This window comes from Glycine soja, chromosome 10 (genome assembly GCF_004193775.1).
Source record: "Glycine soja cultivar W05 chromosome 10, ASM419377v2, whole genome shotgun sequence".
Lineage (NCBI taxonomy): Eukaryota > Viridiplantae > Streptophyta > Magnoliopsida > Fabales > Fabaceae > Glycine > Glycine soja.
This window is the reverse complement of record NC_041011.1, coordinates 16,162,707-16,185,307: the sequence shown is the minus strand read 5'-3', so window position 1 is coordinate 16,185,307 and position 22,601 is coordinate 16,162,707. Positions and strand designations below refer to the sequence as shown.

At 35.6% G+C, this 22,601-nt stretch overlaps 1 pseudogene; it reads left to right on the top strand.

The window, feature by feature from the left end:
• Positions 1 to 7,663: 7,663 nt before the first annotated feature.
• Positions 7,664 to 17,505, top strand: LOC114371466 (annotated as a pseudogene).
• Positions 17,506 to 22,601: the final 5,096 nt, after the last annotated feature.

Genomic DNA, 22,601 nt, shown 5'->3' with positions numbered 1-22,601 from the left:
TTTCATGGCTTAGCAAGTTTTTATAGATGATTTGTGAAGGATTTTAGCACATTGGCAGCACCTCTCAATGAAGTGCTCAAGAAAAATGTTGGTTTCAAATGGGGAGAGAAACAAGAAGAAGCTTTCAATATTCTTAAGCAAAAGCTAACTAATGCCCCCATACTTGCGTTGCCAAACTTTCAAAAATCTTTTGAAATTGAGTGTGATGCTTCAAATGTTGGGATTGGGGCTGTGTTGTTGCAAGAAGGTCATCCAATTGCTTATTTTAGTGAAAAGTTAAGTGGTCCTAACCTTAACTATTCAACTTATGATAAGGAGTTGTATGCCTTAGTATGGGCTTTGAAAACATGGCAACACTACCTTTATCCCAAGGAATTTGTCATTCATAGTGACCATGAGTCCCTCAAATATATCAAGGGGCAAGGCAAGCTTAACAAAAGGCATGCGAAGTGGGTGGAATTCCTAGAGCAATTCCCTTATGTTATCAAACATAAAAAGGGAAAAGGTAATATTGTAGTTGATGCTCTTTCTCGGCGTCATGCATTACTTTCTATGCTTGAAACAAAATTGATTGGTCTTGAATGTTTGAAAAGCATGTATGAAAATGATGAAACTTTTGGAGAAATTTTTAAAAACTGTGAAAATTTTTCAGAAAATGGTTTCTTTAGACATGAAGGCTTTCTTTTCAAAGAAAACAAATTGTGTGTGCCTAAATGTTCTACAAGAAATTTGCTTGTTTGTGAAGCACATGAAGGAGGTTTAATGGGGCATTTTGGGGTCCAAAAGACTCTAGAAACATTACAAGAACATTTTTATTGGCCTCATATGAAAAAAGGATGTGCACAAATTTTGTGAACATTGCATTGTATGTAAAAAGGCAAAGTCTAAGGTAAAGCCTCATGGATTGTATACTCCATTGCCAATTCCGGAGTATCCTTGGATTGATTTATCCATGGATTTTGTTTTGGGGCTTCCAAAAACAAGCAGTGGTAGAGATTCCATTTTTGTGGTTGTTGATAGGTTTTCTAAAATGGCTCATTTTATTCCATGTAAAAAAGTTGATGATGCTTCCCATGTGGCTGATTTGTTTTTCAAGGAGATTGTGAGACTCCATGGTTTGCCAATGAGCATTGTTAGTGATAGGGACTCTAAGTTCCTAAGCCATTTTTGGAGGACTTTGTGGGGTAAGTTGGGCATTAAATTGTTATTTTCAACCACTTGTCACCCACAAACCGATGGGCAAACGGAAGTTGTTAATAGGACATTGGGAACTTTGCTTAGGACAGTTTTGAGGAAGAACTTAAAAACTTGGGAAGCTTGTTTACCCCATGTTGAGTTTGCTTACAATAGAGTTGTTCATAGCGCCACTAATTGTTCTCCTTTTGAAGTTGTTTAAGGTTTTAACCCACTAACTCCTCTTGGTCTTTTGCATATGCATAATGTTTCTATTTTTAAGCATAAAGAAGGTCAAGCAAAGGCGAACTATGTGAAGAAGCTTCATGAGAGAGTCAAAAATCAAATTGAGAGGAGAAATAAAAGCTTAAACAAGCCAACAAAGGGAGAAAGAAGGTTGTCTTCGAACCCGAAGATTGGGTTTGGGTGCACATGAGAAAAGGAAGGTTTCCGGAACAAAGGAGATCAAAGCTTCAACCAAGGGGAGATGGACCATTTCAAGTGCTTGAAAGAATCAATGACAATGCTTACAAAGTTGAGTTGCCCGGTGAGTATAATGTTAGTTCCACCTTCAATGTCTCTGACTTATCTCTTTTTGATGCAGATGGAGAATCCGATTTGAGGACAAATCCTTCTCAAGAAGGAGAGAATGATGAGGACTTGACCAAGAGCAAGGGCAAGGATCCACTTAAAGGACTTGGAGAACCTATGACAAGGGCTAGAGCAAGGAAAGCCAAGGAAGCTCTTCAACAAGTGTTGTCCATACTATTTGAATACAAGCCCAAGTTTCAAGCAGAAAAGTCCAAGGTTGTGAATTGTATCATGGCCCAAATAGAGGAGGACTAAATGGCACCACTTTGTCTCAGTTTTAGAGTGTTTAGTTTGTCTAAATAATGGTCCAATCCTTGTAAAGTTGGCTGACCAAAAAATATGTTTTGGGTTAATCAACTAAAACGACTTTAGTTTGGTTTAGTTCAAGTTGTAATAAGGGCCCAATTGGGAATCTAGGCATCAGCCTTTTGGGAGACCAAATGGTGGCTGACTTAATGGCTGTTTGGGGTGACTTTTGGTTGCCACAATTTCAGTTACACTCAGCCATTAAGCTCTTTTAATTCCCAAGGTTAGTGGCATTAAGTTCTTTTAATTATAGGTTAATGGATCATTACTAAAATCTGATGTAAAGCTTCTATATAAGCTGAACCATTTTATCAATAAACACAAGTTGAGTTTTATTCAGAAAATTAGAGTTTATCTCTTTTATCTTAGTGAGAGTGATTCTCCTAAGTTCTTGAGTGATTCAAGAACACCCTGGCTATATCAAAGGACTTTCACAACCTTTGTGTATTGCCCTCGCCGGAAAGAGTGATTCTTTTCTTCCTTTCATCTTCAACCTTGTTCTTTCATACCATAATTCCAGAAAATCCACTTCTGCCCAGAATTATCTCGAGGCCATAACTCCCATTTTACGCGCTCAAATTAAGTGATTCTTGAGCCTAAAATGAATTTCAAAACGAGATCTTTCACCTCGTTTTGGAATCACCTCATTTGGAGCCCTGTAGCTTGAGTTATTGTTATTTCTATATTTCTGTCCAACCACCACTTAACCTACGTTTTATCATATCATTCTTCCATTTTATGCCAAAAATCACCTTATTAAGGCCCACGAAATTAGCCACCGCCCAACCCTTAAATCTTGCCAATTTTCCATCCTTTCCTTAATCAATTTCACATTTTCCATCAAGGTTTAATCCTAGACGATCCTAAGTCAGCCTTTGTGCAATGAAGGTTCATATCACATAGTGAAGTCTCTTATCGACAATTTCAAATATTTCGAAATATATTACATTCCCAAGGAAAGTGATACCTGAGTAGACCTACTCTCCACGCTAGCCAATGCCAAGAAGGTCGAGTACCTCAAGATCATCATCCAGGAGACGCTCTAAACTCCCACAATGCTTAGGAAATTATGGCCAGAGAAATGGAGAAACCAAAGTAAATGACCCCCTACAAAAAATTTCTCATTCGGGGGGTCCTACCACCAAACGAGGACGAAGCCTGACCCCTTCAAACAGAAGGTCAGCTACTACACCATCCTTGATGGCAAACTTTTCAAAAGAGGGTAGACAACACCCCTACTCAAATGCCTCAACAGTCAATAGGCAGACTACGTCATGAGAGAACTTCACGAAGGGATCTATGGTCTCCATACCGGAAGACGCTCCCTAGCCACCGTAGTGGTACAAGCTGGCTATTATTGGCCAACACTCAGGGCAGACACCCTCAACTTAACCAAGAGATGTAGATGATGTCAAGAATTTGTAGGCGTGTCACGCACTCCTCCTTACAACCTTCACCGTCTATGCTCCCCTTAGCCCTTCGCCTTGTGGGGAATGAACACACTGGAACCACTGACAAAGGCCCTAGGAGCTGTCAAGTACTTACTAGCCACCATTGACTACTTCACCAATTGGATAGAAGCAAGACCATTTCAAGAAATTACGGCCAGCGAGGTGGAAAAATTCACCTAAAAGCACCTCATCTCCAGGTACGGCCTCCCATACGCCATTGTCACCGATAACGACACCCAATTCAAAGTCCAGACTTACGAAGACTTTTTGACAAGGCTAGGCATCAAGCACCTAGTCACTTCTATTGAACATCCTCAAACTAACGAACAGGAAGAGGCAACTAATAGAGTCATCCTCAGGGCCCTGCAAACTACACTTGACAAGTCTAAGGGCCTATGGAAAGAAAAACTCTACAGCATACTCTGGGCATACCATTGTACATCTTAGACAACCACCAATAAAACTCCTTACTGACTCACATATGGCACTGACGCCATGATCCCCGTTGAAGTTGGGGAACCGTTGACAAGGAGACTACTGTTCCTGCAACATCAAAGTGAAGAATATATGAGGGTGGAACTTAAAATCACCGAAGAAGTCCCAAAAATGATGAAGATTAAGGAATAAGCTGCCAAACTATGAACAGCCGGGAGATACAACACATGAGCCTTACAACCCGACGACCTCGTATGGCGAGTCCAAGATGAAGCCAGAAAAGATCCCCGAGCAGGAAAGCTTGGCCCCAACTGGGAAGGTCCTCGACAACGGAGCGTATCGACTACAAGAGTTGGATGGCAAAGCAATCCCACGAACGTGGAACACTACCCACCTGAAATTCTACTTCAATTGACTTACACTCTAAACCTAATGTTGTACTCTTTTCCTTACTCAAGTCTTTTGTTCCAAAAATATAAAATCCAAGATTTTGGCTTAAAGGGTTTTTAATAAGATACATTTGGGGTAACGAAGGGAATTTGTACTTAGTTACATACGTTGAATAATTTTTAACGAGACCTCATCTCCAGTACATGTCACCCACGACGAGTGACATGTGCGCATGAGCATCATAATAAGCCTCTAGTGTGTACCACCCATGGCAAGTAGCATACATGCAAGAGCATATTACCACCACGACTCCAGTGTGTGCCACCCACGATGAGTGACACACACGCAAGAGCGTATCATCTTGGTGACTCCAGTACATGCCACCCACGTCGAGTGACATGTGCGCAAGAGCACTCTCCTAAGTCTCTAGTGTATGACACCCACGATGAGTGGCATACATGCAAAAGCATATTTACATCATGACTCCAGTATATGTCACCCACAGTGAGTGACATATATGCAAGAGCATATCACCACGTCTCCAGTGTGTGCCACCCACGGCGAGTGACATGTATGCAAGAGCACGGTGCCCAAAACCCAGGTTGGACAATTCTCTTGTCAATCCTTCAAAGGGCTCGCAAAACCTAAGGTTCACCCTTGGTGAGTCCCACTGATTTACACCACCATGCCTCCAGTACTTGCCATTTTGTAAGAGGCATGTATACAAGAGCAAGCAAGTTTGTCTCCAATACATGTCACCCATGGCTAGTGTCGTGTATGCAAGAGCACGATACTTATGTTGCACACAAGACTTGTCAAACCCAAGCTCCGCGCTTGCTGATCCTTACAAGTTTACAAAATCCAAGGCCCATCCTTAGTAAGTCGTGACACAGCTCTGTAGGCTTGATAAAACCTAAGGCAAACACGTCTCTAGTCCAAGACTCGACATACCCAAGGTTCACCCTTGGTGAAGCCCTTTCCAGTACTAAGTTCCACCCCCACGGGAACTCAAGGTACAAAAGGTCTACCCTTGACAATATTTCCTATCTCTTATCTGTGCAGGAATATAGGCTTATAAAAAAACCCAAGGTCTGTTCTTGATACTCACATCTCCAAAATTCAAGGTCTACCCTTGGTACAAAAACCCAAGGTCCACCCTTGGTACATACTTCTACAAAACCCAAGGCACCCCCTTGGTCCACTCACATGCAACAACTTTGACGACTACCCCCAAGTTCCACTAAGCGAACCATCACCCCATCATTTGGCAAGACCTTTAATCAAGTCGAAGCTCATGTTTACTTCTCACAACCATCAGAGGAGTACTTCTACAGGTCAAGACAACCCACCACCCGATTTCATAACAAGACCTTCAATCAAGTGCAACTCACACTCACTCCTCATAATCATCAGAGGAGGAACTCAGCAAGTCAAGCAACCTATCCCTACACTGGTTAGGCAAGACCTTCAACCAGGGGCAAATCAAAAACAACTCCTCACAACCATCAGGGGAGAAGCTCCACAAAACAAAAGGAAGTCCCACAAGATGTGGATAAGACCTTTAATTAGGTTAAAATCAAACCTGAGATGACTCCACGTCATTCTACTTTTTACAAGACCACCATGATCTTATGTTTACATAACCAAGGTCTTGTTTCCTACGTTGTCTACAAAGGCAAAGGTAGCCTAGACACAAGCATCATCGCCTTGCTCTGCAGCACCGTGTGTTTCATCAGCAGCCTCCTCCTCTGCATCAATCTCATCCTCATCAAGCAGGACACCCTTATTCACATCCTTGAATGGATCGAAGAGACCTAAGTCAAGGCCCTTTGCAAAGAAATTGGCCTGTCTGACATCCTTCTAAAAGTTTGTCTCATGTTGCTCCATGACCTCCTTCCTGTACAAAATCAACTCTTCCTCTAGCTCGTTGCTTGCCTCCTTTTCTTTGGCTGCCCGTAACAAGGACTCCTCTAGCTTGGACTCCAATTCCTTAAGTCGGACCTCCAACTCAGCAATCCTCTTGGAAAGTCAATCCTTCTAACCGCCATGCTCTCCACTTTGCCACCCAGGTCCATCTTCTCAGCATACAAGCTCTTGCAGCATCTAAACAAGTTATCACCATCTAATCGGGTGCGCAACAACTTGGCCAGTGCACCGCCAACCTTGGAAGTCATTTGGTGGTTCACCCTTATGGCCTAAGCAAAAGCAACGGTGGCATTAGCCACCTTAGGGTGCTATGCTCGCCACAGAGTATGAGCAGTAGCCCTCCTCTTGGTGATCTCCATCTCCAAGGACACCACCTTTTGCACTGCCTCTTGGTACCACAGTCCATTCTTCTCTAGAATTGTCAAAATCCTTTGGAGAAACACCTTGGTAGAATTAGTAGCATTCTACACCCTAGCCGACCTGATGAGATTTTTGTCAAAAGCTGACACAAAGTCAGTCAGGGTTTTATGCTATGGCTTGTAAGTGGTGTCCCACAGTGAAGTAGCATCACTGGAGGTGTACAAATGATCGAGGAAGACGCGAGGATGAAGGCAACCCAACACTCACGCTATATTGTAAGCGGGGTGACGACCTCACATCTCCGCCACTACTAGCTCTCCTTACACCCCCGGAAGCAGAACGGGGGAGGATCACAGTAATCGGGACTGGCTCCCTGGTAGCAGCAAAAGGTCGTGCTTTTCAGCAAGGGTGAGAAGTGGCCCCACCAGTTCGGCGTGAGGTCCTCACCCTCTCCGAGGAGGAGGACTCGCTATCAGAGGCACCTTGGTAGGTATCCTTAAACGAGGAACCACTTATCGAGATGACCTCTCGATCCATGATGGGTTGCTCATTCGAGCCCCTAGAATCATTGTTGCCTAGTCCAATGGCAGAATCAGACAGAAAAGAAGACATTGTGGTGAATGGGAGTACTTTTAGAAGATGAAAAGGGAAGGAAGAGAAACTAAAAGCCAAGAAAGCACAAGGAATCAAGAATGAATAAGAGCAAGCAAGAAAGAAAGAAGGCAATGAACAGTGACCTGAAATCAAACATCCACTCCATTTATAGGGGAGATGGGTTTTTTGGTAACTGACGAAAGCTAAAAAGGTTCCTTAAAATTTTGCACCATAACGTTCCCCTACTCATGCACGATCGTTACTCCAGTACGTGCCCACTCTATGTGTAACACGTATGCAAGAGTATTGCGCGTGTGCCGCACATGCCTGTTACAGTAGATAGTTGTTACGTGTTGTCTTCAATGCACTCTCAAACAATCAGAAAAGGGGTAGAGTTGTCAAATCCGATGACTTACCTTACCTAGCACGCCAAAGACATGTCCATCATGGATAACTTGACAAAAGTAGTCTGGACAACACATGTCCAGGCTCGGGGGCTTGACAAGCCACATCGACCTGCAACTCTCACATTCGTCAAGGCTACCACGCCTGGGGGCTTGATAAACTCGCCATCCTCTGTTTGTTAAGATTACTACCCCAGACATCAGTCATACTCCTTCAACGCGGGACAATCTACTTTGACACTGGACAACCTCCGCCCACAAGCTAACTCAGAGCTTAAGGGGCTTATGTAATGTCTAGGACCCACAGATTCTACATGACATCCTACATGGCACTCAAAGACGCATGTCCACCCTCCACGTCACTCCTGCTACAAGGCACAGACGCTTAGGCCCTAAGCAGTCGGGCTTCCCAACAAACAGGTTATCTCTAGCCTAACTATTATTCAAATGTGTTTGAATATTTTATCTATTGGCAGGTATTAAATTATCTATAACGCCACATTATCTACAGGGTATGATTATCTCCTACCTTTATATATAATTCAAATGTTTATCTCTAACATTATCTCTAAGCTCTCGGCTATTATCTATAAGCCGAAAATTATCTATAAGGCTACAACAGCCCCTACAAACAAGGACCAACAACCACACTCGAACTATTATAAATACAAGTTCCATTGAACCACTCTACACGACCTGCTCACACATTCAACACACGGCAACAAACCTATACCCCTCTCTTTCTCTTTCTCTTATACAAGCACCATTTCAGCATATACTTGTTTTTCTTTCCTTACACATATTCTTACTTGAGTAGTAGAGTTCTTTGTTTTGCAGGTTTCCCCTTCTGTCAAAGGTACCTCTCCAAGCCGACGTGTGAAGTTCGGTGATGCAATCCTCCCAACGAGGGGACCTATCACCAAAGTCATGGCTAGGAGACTCCAAGAAGATTGGGTCAGAGATGTAGGAGAAGGCCCTAGGGTTCTCATGAGCTTTAGGGTAGATTTTGGGCCATGGGCTAAGTATAAGCCCACTTATCTTTGTACATATTAGATTAGGGTTTCATTATTTTTGGGCCTTGTATTTAGGGCACCATAGTATACGGAGGGTACACTAGTAATGTAAGATTTTTCAGCCCTTGTATTTTAGGACACCTACACTAGGTTTTGTATTAGGGGTAGTTTTATAATTTAACATGCATTAAGTGCACTATTTGATGTGTGTCGGAAGAGAAATTTAATTGAATTGAGAGAAGTTTAATCCAATTAAATTTTGGATCAGCCTAAGGGGGAGGTGAGAATTTGCTTGCTACACCTCATTGTCACATCATATAGTCACACTTTGTGCATGTCCTTCATGATTTACATGCCTCATGACACATAAGCACACTTAGTGAAAAATCTTGGACTTGATCTTGGATTAGTGAGCTGAATCAAAGTTCAGACCTCATTTGAGGCATAAATTTCGTGCCCCCCCCCCCCTCTCTCTCTCTCTCTCCACTAATCTTCTCCTACCTTCAAACTATTATCCATGACTTCCTATGGTGGTGAGCTTGTTATTGACTCATCTTTTCCTTGAAGTGACGTCTCCAATCACCTTTTCCCCTTCTCCATTTCGCTGTCATTGATCTTTAAGAAACAAAAGACTTCATTGATGAAGAAGATCTAAGGCCTACAAGCTCTACATGAAGTTACATCATTTGGGATCCCACTTAACCATGTCCACTCTGACGTGTCACGGTTCCAAATTTTAGTAAGAACAAGTTGTTAGTCAAATGACCAATAATTTGGCTTTCTCAATATTTGATGACTTTCTTTGGTCTCAGAATATGACAATATCAAAATTGATTGAGGCAAGACAGGTACGTATATTCTTACTTAAATATTATTTGATTTAACTGAAAATTCTTATTAATTTTTTTTATTATTATTCAAATTGAGTAGAAGAGCTCTCGTACAGTTTTTGCAAAAGTGATTGAAGTTGAACCTGAGAAGGGTTGGTGCTATCATTCGTGCTCTAAATGAAAGCGTAAGATTACTTAAGTGGGACCAAAAACATTATGTGAAAAGTGTCACAGGATGGTTTTGCACAATTGCTAGGTACCATTTATGTTTTAAGAATAATTTATCTGAAATAAGACAAACATATAAGCTTGACAGATTTTGTTCCACATATTCTGATTAATATATTAAGATTGTATATCATAATCATATAATATCATAATTTCAGGTTCAAGTTGCATATTAAGGTCATAGATAACACAGGAAGTACGGCATTCATATTGTTTGATCGGGTTGTTAATTTCTTTATTGGAAAATCGGCAAGGATGTACTTGAAGAGAATGAAAGGGTACATTTAAAATAATTCCCAACCCATATATATTGTTTATACAGATTATATTATAAGTTTTCTGATTTATTATATAAATTATATAATAAACTCCACAAGGGAATTAAAGGTCATCAGTTTCCAACTCTCTTCAATTCATTTAAGGACAAATAATTTTTGTTCAAAATTGAAGTCAATGATGGTAACATCTATCAGAAGTGGCAAAGCTTACAGTGAAAAGGCTGACAGATAAGACTGAAACTGTCCAAGAGGTTAAGAATAAAAAATATCTGCTGGTGATTTAAATAGATCTTTTTGCTTAAAAATGATTAATATGTAGTAAATACAACTAATCTTTTAAAACTATTATACTTATATAGATTGGGAACCACGAAGAAGCAGCTGAACTCATTTACACTCTGAATCAATTAGCTGAAGATAAATCTTTGGTAAGTTAAATAGTATTTTATTTTCTTTAAATGTTAATGAATTTAATTATTTAAAATTTATGTGCCATTTTATTTTTAATCAAATTGAAACCATCTACTTTGTGGTGCAAACTGCTATTGAAGAAGTAGATTCCAACGGCAAATTATCCTAGGCCATTGTTGATGTTGAACAGACTCCAACAAGTAAAAAATCATACAAAAGATCTAGTGAAGTGTTGGAGGAAGACGATTGTGTAGAACTTGGTGAAACTCAGGCATCTACAACCAAAGATTCAAAGAAGACTTGTGAAGATTGAACCACCTGAATGATCTGTCTTTAGTTTTTGAAGGAACTATATTTGGATATATTATCTTATTCTGTAGTTTTGTTTCAGCATTGTTCAAAGATTATACCATCTGAATGCACAATCAGGATATTTGGCAGTTTTTTTTTTAACATTTTGCATTTTCAAAAGTCTTTACTTTATTTGGAATTAGCCAGTTTGGCATGTTAATGAATATTTTATTTGAATTATATCTAATGTTTAGTGTGTGTATATATATATTCACTATTTATTATTCTGAAATCTATGAAAAGTTAGATAAATTTTTTTTATCAATAACACATTGTAAACATAAAATTATGAGGTCCATACTACATTTCATTAAAAAAAGTTCTTTATAAACAGTAGTTGTATCAAGTCTTAATCACATGTTATCTATCTTGATATATAAGCATGATTAGAAGTTTTCAACTTAAATTGAGAAAACACTGATTTTTTTAAGAACCAGCAGATGAAGAGTATTCACTGATTTTTTAAGTGTTTTCAGAAATGAATAAAACTTGAACTACGTGAATTTTTATTTAATAGAAAATTTTCAATGAACTGATTTTTCTGTGTTACTATAACTCAAATTTATAATGTATAAAAAAATCAGTTTTGACCTTGCTGATATATAATTTTTCAGTGCAATAGTGAAATTTTTATAACACTGACTATAAATACAGATACACAACAAAGTGTATCTGAAGAAAAGCAGTTACGAAATAAGATTAATAAATAAGTAAAAGGAATGTAAAATTTCATTTTTTGTTGATGTAAGAAACCATTACTGCACATTAAGTTCCAACCTCCTGCAAGTAAAGAAGCATAAGATTCCCAAAACATTTAGAATATTAAACAAATAAATAAATGTGTTTTGTAGTAGTTCAATGCAGTAGTTTAACAAAACTGATATTTATATTATATAACGCATTTCTTATCTCTTATAAGTAATGATATTTAATTTTATCAAACAAGGCATAGCACATTACCAGAGAGTGAGTCTTTTTAACTTCTCAAATGACTTTTTGATTTTTAACCGGTATCAATTAATTATGCAACTATTTATTTTGGACAGTAATCTCTTATAATTAATGGTATTTAGTTTTATCAAACAAGGCATAGCACATTACCAGAGAGTTAGTCTTTTTAACTTCTCAATGACTTTTTAATTTTAAACCAATATCAATTAATTATGCAACTGTTTATTTCGGACAGTAAATAAGGCAATTTTAAGTAAAATGATAAAAGACATAGTTAATTCCAAAAACGTTAGTAGGTTGAACTTAAAAGCTTAACATATAAGTATCAAAGAGCTATTGAACTGATATCTTCAGACCAAGTTTATAATCCAATGAACCAAAAAGATAATTTGATTGTGTTGGATGATTACAAGGAGGATGAGATCTCAGAAACAAGTTGTGTCACCTATCTTATGTTCTGGTCAGGTTCAAGCATCTATGTATGATTGCAGCCAATCAGAAAGAAAATCAATAATGGGGTCTGAATCTAATAATGCAAAAGGTATTTATTCATTAATTTATCTATTTTATGTATCAGCTATCAAATATAAAGTAGAAAATGGAAGTTAGAATTTTATATATAATAAGAATCTATATTATTAGTTACAGGAAATAGAAGTGAAAAAATGGTTGAAAGAAGACAAATAAAAGCTACAAAGAATGTTTCATTACATAGTGTCTCAAATAGTAAAAGAAGAATTGGCCCTGGCAGATTTATTATAAAAAGTACACGGAGTCGTGGGGCAGAAAATGGAAGCATGAAAATTGAAGAAAAGCAACAAAATGATGAGGATTCTCAGCTGCAACCATTATCTTATATCACAAATGGTATTGACAAGTTACTTTACTTATCAAATATAATTTATCAAATCGTGTAAATTATAAATTAAATTTGATATTTGTTATGTCAATGTGTTCAGTATCCTTAACTTGTAGAAGGAGCATTGCTCCTCAAAGATTTTTCATAAACCAAAGCAGTAGTTCTGTTCATCAGACTTCCAATCAAAATGGTCATAAAGATGATAGCAATAGAGAAGAACTTCAAGATATTGATAGATTCCCCCAAAATAGACCTCTGATAATGCAAAATCTTATTCGTTAAGAAGAGACAGGACAAATGGAGACAAATCATGATCAAGGTATTTTAAAGAACTTCAATTATTATTTGTAATTTACCTACTACAAATAGATGTCAAAAAATATTAAAACTATTGTTTCTTTGTAAATTGCAGATGAAACAAATGATATGTCTGAACATTTACGTGAAGAGATTATCATTATGCAAAATGATTCTGGATTATCATTGTGGTGCTCTGATGTGGTATGAAGAAAGAGTTCAGAAGCAATATAAAGCAAAAAAAACCAAAGTTTGCAATGTGATGCGCACAGGGCCCGATTGTCATGCCTGAATACAAAGAACCTCCTCAACCATTGTATGATCTTTATCACAAACATGACAAGAGAAGCATATATTTTTTGGAAAATATTAGATCATTTAACAGTATGTTTGCATTTACTTCGATGGGTGCTAAAGTATTGAAGTTGATAAATGATGGGAGGGCTCCTCCCATGTTAGTGATTAATGGTGAGAATTTTCATCACATTGGAAGTTTGCTTCCTCCAGCAAATAAACCGAAGTTTGCTTAGATTTATATTTATGATACGCAGAACGAAATACAAAATAGAATGCCAGCTGTAAGGTATTTATATCTGAATCATTTTTATCTATTAATATATTTTTATCTCAAACATTTCTAATGTATTCTATTGCTTATTATATATGCAGAATGGATAATGATTCTGCACATCTTCAAGCATCCATTGTGAGGGATATTATGAAACTTCTAGATGTTTATAACCCATATGCAGCTAATTATAGGGTTCTCCATTACTTGAAAAACAACTTCAATCATCCAACATTGAAAATGAAAATTTTCGGCAAGAGAGAACGGGATGGTCGAAGATATAATTTGCCAACAGCATCAGAAGTTGCAATGTTAATTGTTGGTGACTTCAATGCAACAGATATGAGATGTAACAGTAGAAACTCAATTTGGATTGTTCAAGCATATCACAGTTTATGAGCCTGTTTACTTGCCTTTGCAATATCCATTGTTATTTCCAAAAGGAGAAGATGGATATAGAGATGACATACAATTCAATGAAAGTACATGCAGAGATTCTATTAAAAGACAGAAAGTAACTCAGAGAGTGGTTTGCTTATAGGATCCAACATAGAGATACTAAGAAATCAACTATTTTGTGGATGCTTATAGCACAATAGAGTCTTCAAGGATACAGTGGGTTAGAACACATCAAAAAAAGTTGAGAGCTGAATTGTACAAAGGTCTCTCAGACACAATTCTTAGAGGTGAAATAAGCCCAGCAACTGCAGGGAGACGCATTGTATTACCATCATCTTTTGTAGGAGGAACAAGGTATATGTTACAAAATTACCAAGATGCAATGGCAATATGTGGTTGGGCTGGATATCCAAATTTTTTCATCACTTTTACTTGCAACCACAAATGGCCAGAAATAACTGGATTCTTAGACAAGTATAAGCTTAAACCACAAGATCGCCCAGATTTGGTATGCAGGTTGTTCAAAATCAAATTAGATCATTTAATCAAACAGATCAAGAAACAATATATTTTTGGAAGAGTCAGATTAGGTACACGCATTATATTGTCCATATCTTTTTAAAATATATATGGTAATCAAAAAGTATTTATCCTATTTTTAATTTATTGATTTATCATATATCATTTTTTCACAGTTATTTACACAATTGAATTTCAAAAGCGAGGTCTACCTCGTGCTCATATTCTATTGTGGATGCAAAATGAGTTCAGACATGTTAGTCCTGATCAGATAGACATGATTATTTATGTGCTGAAATTCCAGATAAGGAGAGGGATCCTAAATTGTTTAAAATCGTTACCTCTTCAACAATTCATGGTCCATGTGGTGATCAAAATTACAAATTTCCTTGCATGCAAAATGGTAAGTGTACCAAGTATTTTCCCAAAAAATGGGTTGAGTCAACTTCTATAGATGCTGATGGATATCTAGTATATAAAAGAAATAATGGTATAACTGTTAAGAAAGGAGAGTGTTTTACAGACAACAGATTTGTTGTGCCATATAACAAGCATTTGTGTTTGATTTTTAATGCTCATATCAATGTTGAATGGTGTAACTAGTCATGATCCATCAAATATTTGTTCAAATATGTCAATAAAGGACATGACAAAGTTACTACAAGTTTTTATGCGAGTGGAAAGGATGGAAATAGTGCAAAGTTAGTTGATGAAACAAAAATGTACTATGATTGTAGATATCTCTCTTCCTATGAAACTGCTTGGAGAATATTTTGTTTTGATGTTAACTACAAAGAACCTGCAGTGGAATGTCTTAATTTTCATTTACCAAATGAACAGGTTGTCATTTTTGATGATGACGATTCAATTGATGATGTGCTTAACAAGCCAAATATTCAAAAAACAAAATTTCTAGCATGGATGGATGCTAATAGAATTTATAAAGAAGCAGTAAGTTTCACATATAGTCAGTTTCCATTGAAGTCTGTTTGGAAGAATGGTGAACATCAATGGTTTCCATGAAAAAAGGGTTTTTCAATTGGAAGACTTCATTTTGTACCTCCTGGCACTGAAGAATTTTTTTATTTGAGGACCTTGCTGAATTATGTTATAGGAGCGGAATCATATTCTCAAATAAGGACTATTAATAATATTGTCTATCATACTTTCAAGGAAGCATGTTTTGCTATGGGTTTATTATATGATGGCATGGAGTATATAGATGCAATTGAAGAGTCAAGCCATTGGGGAAAAACAAATTATTTGCGAAAATTGTTTGTCACCTTATTGTTGGCTAATCAATTATCAAGAGACCCAAGTATGTTTGGAACAAGACTTGGCAACATTTGAGTGACGATGATATCTTGCACAGACACAGAAATCTTCTAAACTTCCAAGGTATTTAATTGTTTTGTATGTTATTTGCTTATTTTGTTGATTAATTTATATATATATGTAGAAATTAATACATCTTATTATGTACCTTTTAATATTTGGTTAAGCTTATATATAATAATGAAACTACAGATCTGATTTTGTTTGAGCTTCTAGAAGAATTTTGCTCTAGCAGATATAGAATGTTTATTACAAAGCAATAACAAGAGCTTAAGTAATTTTCCATCTGTGCCTCAACCAGATTATAGCTTTCTGACAGAAAGAGGTAACAAGCTGATTTTTTATGAGTTAAACTATGACAGAAAAGCTCTTGTAGAAGAACACAACAGGTTGATGTCCATTATGACTATGGAGCAAAGAAATATATATGATTCAATAATTGAAAGAGTTAGACACCAAAAACCTGGATTGTTTTTCCTTTATGGTTATGGAGGAACAGGGAAAACCTTTATATGGAGGGCTTTGTCAGCTGCCTTAAGATCAAAAGGAGTATATCATGTTGACTGTGGCTTCTAGCTGAATAGTTGCTCTCTTGATTCCTGGGGATAGAACTGCTCATTCAAGGTTTGCAATTCCTATAAATGTTGATGAAGACTCTACATACAACATAAAACAAGGAAGTCAACTAGCAGAAATAATATTCGAGTCAAAGCTAATAATATGGGATGAGGCACCCATGACTCAAACATTGCTTTGAAGTTGTTGACAGAACATTTAGGGATATCCTTCGTTTTGATAACAATAAAATTTACAGCTTCCATTTGGAGGAAAAGTATTTAGGTGGAGATTTCAGACAAATTATCCGTTATTCAAAAGGGAACAAGGCAGGAAGTTGTGGGGGCTACAATCAACTCTTCTTATATCTGGAGTTATTGTGAAGTGATGACATTAACCACAAACATGAGGCTGCTAGCTTGAGTTTCAGATTCAGAAATTTCATAAAGGAAACTTTTTTTGGATTGGATATTGAGAGTAAGTGATGAGTATTGGTCTAAGCAATGATAATGATATCACTCTTGATATTCCAGAAGATTTAAATACAAAAAAAAAGGTGACTCACTTGAATCAATTGTCAATTCTAATTCTCCATCTTTTTTTGGATAATATGAATGATCCAAATTTCTTTCAAAATAAGGCTGTTTTAGCTCCTAAAAATGACATTGTTGACATGGTCAATAATTATATGTTGTCATTAATGCCTGGGGAAGAAACTGAATGTTTGAGTTATGATTCTCCATTATCTGCTAATGATGGAGTTGATTGTACTGATGATCTACACACTACAAAAAATTTTAACACAATTTCTGCTTCTGGGCTTCCTAGTCTAAGTTAAATCTAAAAGTTGGCGTACCTATCATGCTGTTAAGAAACATGGATCAGATTGCAGGTCTTTGCAACCGTACTCGGCTTATTGTAACAAAGTTGGGAAAATAAGTGCTTGAAGCAAAAGTCATTATTGGAAGTAAAATAGGTATTATATACCAAGATATCATTAACACCTTCTGACACAAAAATTCCTTTCAAATTTCAAAGAAGGCAATTTCCTTTGGCTATTTCATTTGCTATGACTATCAACAAAAGCTAAGGTCCATCTTTGAAGCACATGGAGTGTATCTACAACAACCTGTTTTTTCACATGGTCAGCTTTATGTTGCATTGTCCAGAGTTACATCCAGGAATGGATTGAAAATTATAGCAACTGATGATGAGTACCAAGAGACAAACAATACTTCAAATGTTGTATACAAAGAAGTTTTCATAAATTTATATACATAGGTAAATATGTAAATTTTACAACTTATTTTTAAGTCTCATATGCTTTAATTCAATTTATACTGTGATTGACCACCATAGTTGATAAATAATATCAATTTTGACTGGCACATGTTATTCATTTTAGAGTATATTATCAATCAAGTTCTATCATGAAGAAGTTAATACAAAATAATTTGGAAGTCATTTTCTGTCGTTCAGGTATTCATGGTTGAAAATCTATTAAGTTTTCTTTTTAATTTGCAATTTGTTGAAAGTTAATTATGTGAGTATATTAAATTTTCAGGGAATTTGTTGCACTTTATTCATTTGGCCATATACTCAAGCAGGAAAAAATATGGGGATTTTAAGCAAGTGAAGAACAATATACTAATATACAATATTGTCTATCTGTATGAATTTTATTGGTTTCAAGCTAAATTATTAAAATTCAATCATTATGAGTAACATTAATTTTCATGAAGTTATTATATAATATTAATAGTTTTGACACAAAAATTATTATAGTTCATATAATAGCCCATGCATCGCATGGGTCACCCAACTAGTTTACTAGAATTTAAATAACTTTGAATCTCCATTCAATAACTGAAGCTGAATGGGAGAGCAAACATAGAAAGCAATGCTGCTTATTTTAGTATGTATGTGCGAAGCAGTTGTTAAACATTTTCAGTACAACATAACAAGATGGGAAGAATATAAAGTAACAGTACAGCATGCAGCTTAGAGCAGTGTATCAAGCATAATGTGAGTGTATGAATGAGTGTGATAGAGAATAAGGAGACTAGTGTTATTTTACACTAAAGGTCTATAGCCTGTATAAAAAGAAGTGATCCAACTCTCCCAACACCATTCAAAGAAGAACAAGTATTCATAGTTTAAGAGTACCTTGAAACAAGCTAAAAGCTAATGGTTACAACAAAATTATGAATCTGGACCTTGAGACCTTCATATCATGCAGATGTACACAATGTATTGTTCGCTTTCCAATAGACCAGACCAGTTCTATAGTGAAATAAAAACCTTTGTTAGCAACCAGCCTGACATTGACCCAAGAGTAACTGTAGAAAAATTTACCTTTGCAGTTTGGTAAAGTGAAACCACTGTATAGTGTGATCAGATTCTGAAATCACCAAATTTGTCACAGCCTTAATAGTTGCAAGGGTGATGCTAAGTGCACCAGCTCTATTGCTTGTACACCCAACATTTTTCGTTAATTCCAAAACTACCCTACGTCGAAGGTACGCGAGTTCGTGGTTGATCCGTATGGTTTGTACGGATGAGTTTGATCCGTAAGTATAATTTAAACATACGGATCAAGTTGATCCGTATGGTTTGTACGGACGAACTTGATCCGTATGAGTCATACAGATCAACATGATTTGTATGACTCATAGGGATAACTTGATCCGTATGACTCATAGGGATCAACTTGAGTAGTGAAGAACATTTTCACCCATTCACTTAAAATGCTGGATGCACCAACAATAACGTTGGGTGCACAGAATCACCCTAGTTGCAACAGACGGAAAAAGTTATTCTTTAATATCCAGACCGTAAGCAGTTATATAATACTTTCCACTCCAGTTACCTCGTATTACAATAAAGGTGTCATTAGCAGCCAAGACCAGAACATTTTTGCCAATGATCAAGCATGAATCACGACTTGGCCTTTTTCCAGCTATTCAATCTTTCAAGCTTATCCTTCTATCAATTCAATCTGACTAAAGCCTCATTGGAACTCGTTCAGTTAATTAATCATCCCATTACTCAACCTGAAAAATATTACTTTTAATTTCTTCTTCTATAGCTACATAACAGCCTAACATATATCTCTTCAACCTTTTTTCATAATTCAACATCAGAGTTTAAACAATCACGCAAACGAAAATCAAAGAAATAATAAAATGGAAACAATACAACAAATTGCCCCAAAAAAAAATGAAGCCACACGTCACACACAAGCAAACAGTACATCTAAAATGTAAGCAGCCACAACACACGGTTATTCATAATAGGTTGGTGATCTTAATTCAAGGTTTGGATCAGAATTACAAGAGACAAACCAACATCCCAATGATAGAAATTAGAAACCTACCATTCCTACCACACTATCATCCATTAAACAAAGTAGACATTTAGGACAATTTCAATTCCAAGGACAAAAGCTAGAAAGCAGATCACTTTTCAAAAAAACTAGCTGCCAACAACAGAAAGTGTCCTAAAAACAAAAAACAAATCCACCTTAGAATGAACTTCCCTTCACTTTCTCCTCCATGATGGAACAAACAGCACAAAAGTCCATCAATCTCTTCATACTAATCTTTAAGGTTCGAACTTATCATCGTCTGGCCACCACCTTGGGCGAGGAAAAGTTACCCCATGAGCCTTTGCCACATCCAACAAACTGAGATGATCATGATTTTCTTCAACATCATCATTGTTCTGTGAGAAAACTCTCAACACATCAAAAACATTCCATTTCTCACTATTGTTGCCACCACGTTCCGTTCCAGTTGCTGCTTCATTCTTCGAACGACGACTCTTCAGCATTCCAGAAGCTTCCACAACCCCATCAGCAGTGCATGCCACTTTCCCAGAACAGTTATTCTTCACTGAAATATCGTTCACCTCAGACACCAGCTTTCCTTCGGAACTCCCCATAATACTCTCTCCCACGTTCTTTTCCTGCGTCGGTTGAACTTCCGAAAATCCTAGAAAATCCGAATCCTTCCCCGAATCAACGAACTTCGATCCATCGCAGAAATTGACGAACCCCTGACTCACGGCATCTACGTCGACGGCGAGATTAACGGCACAACGTTCGACGCCTCCGTTGTCGGAGGAGTGAAGCGATGAGTCCTCCGGCGGCGTGTGGAAAACGTCCTGGGTGTCCGGCTGCGACACCATGACGATGCCGTTGAAAGTCGGCGGCGGGGATGGGGAGTCGACGGAAGAAGCAGGTGAGGGCGTGTCGTCGGAGAAGTGAGGATTGGACTCCGCCATTGATATCTGTAGGTTTTCATTCTTCTTTTTATCCCGCGCAAACTACATACTTATCCTTGGCTTCGTTGGAGTACCGAGACGCCGAGTTTCTAGCTTACAACCTACTTACTCGTCCAGTCCAATCCAGTCAGACCTACAGACACTTACCAAAGTTAATTTTAACTGTTCAAGTTTCGGATGGTAACAATTTAATTTAAATTATATAAAATTGGGTTGAAATATTCAGAACCAAAAGAAACTGAATGTTCAATAGTTAATGGAATAAAGGATACTTTAGGGGCGAAATGATCCTTTAGGTAAATTTTTTTCTAAATTATTAAGTGAAAACAAATTTTTAATTGGTACAATATCTCATCATGACTTCTTAATTCAAAATGATAAAACCTTCTATAATTTTAATTTTTTGGTACTAAAGTAGTAAAAAAAATTACAACTTCTTAATTTATTTTTACACATGACTATCATCATAAATTATTTACGACTTTTAAATAATTGTATTTAAATTAATATTTTTAGTTTTAGTTTTATTTAATATTTTTATATTTTTGTATAATTTTTTATTCAATATTTTTCATATTTTTTAAAACTTTTTCTTATATTTTATTTAATATTTTTTATATTTTTTTTAATGTTAAGGATTTTTTTCCTAATTATATTATTTTTCAATGAGTTCAACTTTAAAGTTATACATATAATTACAGTTTCATTTTATTAGTGCTTCATTTATAGAAAATATATTAAATAAAACAATATAAAAATATAGAAAGTATTAAATAAAACAAAAAAATATTAATTTAAATAAAAAATATATATGACTTTGTATTTTGTTTTTATTTTTATTTAATATTTTTTATATATTTGTATATTTGTATATTTTTTATTTAATATTTTCTATATTTTTTATAATATTTTATTTAATATATTTCTATAAATGAAGCACTAATAAAATGAAGTTGTAACTACATATACAATTTTAAAGTTAAACTCATTGGAATGGACTGTAATTAAGAAAAAAAATCATTAGCATTAGAAAAAAAAATATAAAAAATATTAAATAAAATTAAAACTAAAATATTAATTTGAATAAAATTATTTACAACTTTAAAGTTATAAATTATATTTAAAAAAATTAAAAAGTGGTAAAATCTTTTTACGACTTTAGTAGAAAAGAGAGAAAAAAAAAAAAAAAAACAAGAGTTGTAAAATGTTTTACGATTTTGCTGAGAAGTTGTGGTACACTACCACTTAGTCCTTTCTTAGTATTTACTTAAAACTTACCCTATTTGGTAATTTAGAAACTTAAAGTAATTTCACCTACCTTTAAGAATTATATATAACCATTACGGTAGTAACAAGATTTGATGGAATAAGACAATAGGATTAGGAGGAATAAGATAATAAGATTAGGAGAGATCGAAATGATGTAATTTTGAGAACTATTATATTATTTTTTAATTATATATATATGTCAAATTTTGTTAAAATTAAATAACAAAAATATAATTAAATTATTTATATTTTAATATATTTTGAAATATGTATATTATATTAATTTTAATTTATATTAAAGAGATAGAAAATGATTTTGAATTAACATTAAATTTTACATATATATATATATATATATGTATATAGAGATCAAATTACATCGGTATAATTTTGACAATTATTATATCATTTTCTATAACTTTCAATTGAATAATATTTTTTAAAAATTCACGGTTGGATTAAAAGTTCATTTCGCATAGATTATATATGTAAAATTTTATATTAATCCAAAATCATTTGACACTTAGTTCATACAAATAAAAATCAACTTAATACAAACATTTCAAAAATATTAGAATATGGATTATTTGATTATTTTTTTGTCATTATTCAATTTTGACAAAACTTGAGACAAACGATCTTGGTAACATGTAAATATAATTTAATTGATTGATCAATAAAATCACATTTAATGTCAAGTTATAAAAATGATGTAATAATGATTAAAGTTACACGGCTATAATTTGATTCCTCCTTTTATATATATATATATATATATATTTATGTTTTGTATATATTTTAAACATTACTTTTAGCTATATGTT